At 37.7% G+C, this 5659-nt stretch overlaps 1 long non-coding RNA gene across 1 annotated transcript; it reads right to left on the bottom strand.

The window, feature by feature from the left end:
• Window positions 1–3860: 3860 nt before the first annotated feature.
• On the bottom strand, window positions 3861–4987 carry LOC142174754 (uncharacterized). The gene is made up of 2 exons (XR_012703810.1): window positions 4647–4987; window positions 3861–4016 (listed from the first exon to the last, which is right to left on the bottom strand). It is a non-coding gene; the product is annotated as an uncharacterized LOC142174754 (long non-coding RNA).
• Between the last annotated feature and the right edge of the window lie 672 nt (window positions 4988–5659).

The raw sequence follows: 5659 nt of genomic DNA, 5'->3' as shown, positions 1-5659 counted from the left end.
GTCCATAAATACGGAGTATTATAGCTTGGACTGTTTTTATCCTAAATTGTCAAACTTTGACGAAATTCATTTGCTTTTATTTGCTTACCCTCTCACCTTCATGAATTTAATCATCACTTGTTTGAAATAGCATAGTGCTTATAATCTTAGAATAATCTCATTCCCGAACTTACATCGATTAACTTACGACGACATTTTAACGTACGAATAATGCAGGATGTAATATTTCATTTCCGAGCTTTCATCAATTTACTTATGGCGTACTTATAAGTACGAAAATATGGGGTGTAACACTATCAGCCCAGTGTGCCTATCGAACCCAGTTTTACTCATGAGTCCCCAAGAGCTTTGACCTTGATCTGTCCTTCGATCTCCTCGAGGTATATTACGCCTTAGGGTGCTTATTCGATCTTCTACATATGGTTGGTACCTTTCCTTGCTTGGCCTTGACTCCCTTTCTATAAGCTTTTGTTCCTTCGTTAAGATTCTACTAGGATATACTAAGCCCGAGGGGGCGCCTAATATATCATCTTCGACCCTGATCTTTGATTGATATCTGTTATGCACATCCGCCCAGGTCGCGGCAAAATATTCGATCAAATTTTTTTAAGCCTCGAGTGAAGGCCTGTACTGCCTAGTCATCGAAGACTGGTGGTCATTCCATTCGCTCCATCTGAAAGCAAGATACAAATTCCCTTAGCATCTCGTTTTCTCTTTGTTTTATTTTGAAGATATTGGACTTCCTGGTGGCGACCTTGATGGCACCAGTGTGTGCCCTCACAAAAGAGTCTACCAATATGGCATATGAATCAATTGAATTTGGGGGTAGGTTATGACACCACATCATAACCCCTCTTTGATAGTGTTTCTCCAAATTTCTTCAACAAGACGGACTCAATTTCGTCATCCTTCAAGTTGTTCCCTTTTACAGCACAAGTATAAGCGGTAACGTGCTCATTGGGGTCCGTGGTCCCGTTATACTTCAGGACATCGGGCATTCTGAATTTCTTCGGGATGGGCTTCGGAGCCGCACTTGTTGGTAATGATCTCTGCACGAACTTTTTGAATCTATACCCTTTAGAATCGGGGGTTCCCTAGGGATCTGATCGACCCTTGAGTTATAAGTCTCTACTTTTTTGTCGTTAGCCTCTATCTTCTTTTCTCCTGATTCAATCCTTTTGGTAAGGTTCTTTAGCATCTTCACAATAGCGGGGTCCGCTGCTAACCTATTGTTACTCGATCTCTCTGGTGCCTGCTCGACTCGAGGAGACATTTCCGGTATTGTTGTGCTTGGAGTTGTTTGTTGACTTTGTAGCTGAGAAATAGCCACTTGTTGTGCTTGCAACATTTCAAAGATTACTTGAAGACTAACGTCTCTTTCCTCATCGCGCACTCTTCCGTCGGTAGGAGAGCTTACATCGACATGCACAATATTCCGCGTGTTCACATCGATTGGGATTTGTGCTGGTGCCTCCTTTGGGTTATGCGGTGGTATACCGGCATCTGGTGGCATTACCCCTAGGTTTTGCGGTGGTAAACCGATGTCTGCACCGTTTTCTCATTAAAGCCCAATACCGTCATTTTCACGTGAATTTGCTGAGTTAGACATTTTTGACCTGAAATCAGAGATTCTTTGACTAGAAAAAGTGTGAAGAATAACTTGTGTTTTCAAAAAACTAGCACCAAAATGATCACTATTATTCTTAGCTCCACGGTGGGTGCCAAACTGTTTACCTTGAAAATGGTAACTGCAATTATATTTGATTTTGTGGTTCCAAAAATACGTGATTTATTTTAATACTAGTTGTAGGGCAATAAATGCTAGGTGTAAGTAAAGAAAATAAGAAATGCAAACCTTTTGGGTCACAAGGTTGGGCCTCGAGCTGGCTGGAGCAGGACCTCGAGGTCTAGATGGGGCTAATAGCAATGGACAATTGGTGGAGAATCAATGATAATGAGGGCCTATGGCATTTTGTGGTTGATAATGAGAAATAAATAAAGAACAATAAATGAACAATGAATGAACAATGAAAGAATAAGCAATAAATGCGTAGGACAATTGTTCTAAGCAAAGAGTAGAGAATGTTATATTGTATTCAATATGTTGTGTAATAATCTGAATCCTCTTACAAGATGACAAGAGTCCCCTTTATATATGAGTGGTAATACCAACATAGTATATGTCTAATAATAACGACGAAATACTATTGGTACAACTGTATAATGACTTAGTACAGATTTGTACTATTCTTGCAGGCATGGTCAGCTCTAACCACGTGTATTTGGAAATTTTCCTACATTTCCATGATGATCATCGATTGTACAGCTCCAAGGTCAACCATAGTGAGCCTTCGATATACTCTCTCGAGGGACACACCTCAGGGTCGTACCTCATGCTCTGCTTCGGGCTTCTTCGAGGTTAGGTATGGGGCGGCATAGTACCCCAAAATCAAACTCCCCAATTTTGGCCGTATATAACTATATAAAACTATTAAAATCATTGAATCTTAATTTTGAGGTCGTTTACTCAAAAGTCAAATTTTTGTCTACTCTTCCAAGTTATGGCTTCCAAATTGAGGATCACTCTATTAAATCAATTCTGAACCTTGCGAACATCAAAATGTGGTGACCTGAAATACCAACCACAGAGCCGTGATGGAGCCTAACGTCCACTTGCTAGGGAAGTCAATATTAGTATATAACTAATTATTTTAGGCCAAATACATAGACATCCCTTAAACTTATTTGAATTTTTCAGTTATGCATTAAGCTAAGCTTATGACCAATTGAATACTTGAACTATGTTTAAATTGTGTCTTTACAACACAAAGTGCTTACACGGTAGATTATGTGCTTCCATGCAAAATTGAGCGTGTGAAATGATTTCATGCTTCTTTGTAAAAAATTTCTTCATCGGAAAATGTAAAGTTTCGCTGGTAAAAGTTTTCGGCCATCTTTCAAAATTTCAGTCATAGATCCAAAGCCGTTCTTCTTCACATCATAATATTCTTATTTTTCTTCACACCATAATATTCCTTTTTTCTTCTGGATTCACATGTCATTTTTCAGTTAATGGTTACAATACTATACTATGAATCTATGATGCCACCGCTAGTTTTGAGGTTTCTTGTAAATAGGGTTGCGATCACTATCAAAATATATGCAACACTTTTTTAGATTTTGCTCATACTTTTTATGTATTACAAGTATGTAATATGTGAGTAATTCGTTGAGAAAAAGCCTAAGAATTATCTTTAAGCCTGATTGTAATGGTAAAATTTATTTCTACCAAATCTTGAGTTATTTTGTCGCAGTTGGAGATTGCATAAAATTAGAACAAATGGAGATTGAAGGAAAGTTTTTTCGAATTGCCCATATTTGATTTTTCTACTTTTTTAGATTTAGCTCATCATTTTGATGCATTAGGAGTATGTAATCTATGAGTAATCCGTGAGAAAATGCCTCAAAATTGTCTTTAAGCCTGATTGTAATGGTAAGATTTGTTTATACCAAATCTTGAGTTATTTTGTCACAGTTGGAGGTTGCATAAAATCGGAACAAATGAAGATTGTGTCACGCCACGAACCCGGGGGCGAGACCGGCACCCAGTGCCTCACCTATCCTTGCGTACCAACTTGCAACTAAGGAATTCTAAACATATGATGTCATACTTTGGTCATGGGCCACATTGCAAGATTACTGCGAATGCTGACTAAATGTCAATATAAAACAGGGCCGACAAGGCCGTCATAACTATTACAGCTGACAAACCAACCAAATATACATACAAGGTCTGCAAGCCCAACATATAGCACTAACTGATAGGATATGTCTGCAAGCCTCTACTGATGGATATACTATGATCGAAACAGCTCCCCGACCTACTCATAACATATATACATATATATACAAGATGTACATAAGGCTCTAGATCCGGAAACTCCTAAAGGCATGGGGCTTACTGATCAAGCTGAACTCGGGCAACACTTATTGAAGAGGCCTACCCGTCTGTCTGTCTGACTTGCACGCATGAAATGCAACGCCCCCAGAAAAGGGACGTCAGTACAAAAAAATGTACTGAGTATGTAAGGCAATATACTAAAAGCTGAAACTGAACTGATAACATAATAATTGCAAGTAGCTGAAAGTCAAAGATAATCTGAAGATATGCTTACCTGCTGATACTGACTTAACTCTCTCAATATAGTAAGTAAAATAGTTGTCCGGACCTATAAGACTCGGTATATATATAACTGCTCTGTTGTAGTAGGCTCGCTCATAGGCGCTCGGCCATACTAGGCTTTGTATCTCGACCAACTGGGCTCACTCATAAGCACTTTGCCACATGAGCTCGGTATATAATTTACCATCTGATTAGAGGTTGCCCAATAGGGGCATGCCCATCGATTATAGCTCGATCGTAATGAAAATACTGTAATACTGTATATATAAACTCTCTGCTGTCTTGACTGGAAGAGGGAATACTCAAATGAATATGAAATCCCGATAAAGAGAATATTGTAACTTACAAAACTAAAAAAATATACGTAAATTCCGGGACATGAATTTTACTTTATGGCTCGTTATCAAACCTGTGTAATGACGCGATCATGCTAAAATAAAGAAAAAGCTTAGCCTTAACATACCTGGAGTAGAAAAAACCTCTGTATAATTTCCCGTTGGAGAACCTTCGTTGAAATTTTTGGACGAAACTGCTTCTGCTCTTTTGAACCAAGTGAACGAAATTTGCAAGATTATTTGGATAACAGGATTCTGCTTTAGAGTCACTTGGTATTGGTTGGCTTTTAAGCATTATCCATCCGACTCAGGCATCATATTTTAGAACATCTGATCTTGGATAATTGATTGAAGAAGGAACAGTGAATTGCTAAATAGAAGTACTAATTATCCTTGTTGTTTTCACGTCACTTTTTGAATCCTTGGAATTTTAAGACGTGGACAAGTATCTTGCTTTTGGATAATATGACTCCATAGGTTGCCACATAGTCTATTTTAATTGCTTAGTCACTTTATGTATTGCCATATGTCTTTTGGAGTATAATTAATTAAGTTTTATCCTTTATTAGTTAATTCGGTAATGTTCTGTTACCCGATAATTAATCAATTACCTGTATAATTTAAAACATTACCACAAATTATTTAAAATTCTATTTATTTTTAAATAATTTCATGTATACTTTATATATTATACTACCGTGATCATATGTTACCTTGCATGGTACTACTTCATAATTATCGGGTCTTATCGCTCGACCGGTATTTTACCCCAAAATGACAAACTTCGACAAAATTTGTTTTCTTCGATATTACTTACCCTCTTACCTTCACGAATTTACTCATCACTTATAATCCCAAATAATCTTTTCCTTGGACTGATGTCAATTACCTTACGACAAATTCAACGTACAATACTGTAGGGTGCAACATCCGTAACTTATTACTGCGGAGCATAACATCACCGTAGTGTAATACTGCAGGGTGCAACATTGTCATAACTTAATACTGCGAAGCGTAACATCATCGTAATATAATACTGCAAGGCATAACATCATCGTAATATATTACTGCAGGACGTAACATCATCGTAATGTATTATTGCAGAGGGTAACATCATCGTAATATATTACCGCAGAGCATA

Source organism: Nicotiana tabacum, chromosome 3 (genome assembly GCF_000715075.1).
Source record: "Nicotiana tabacum cultivar K326 chromosome 3, ASM71507v2, whole genome shotgun sequence".
NCBI classification, from domain to species: domain Eukaryota; kingdom Viridiplantae; phylum Streptophyta; class Magnoliopsida; order Solanales; family Solanaceae; genus Nicotiana; species Nicotiana tabacum.
The sequence above is the reverse complement of the archived record's forward strand: the minus strand, read 5'-3'. Positions and strand labels throughout refer to the sequence as shown.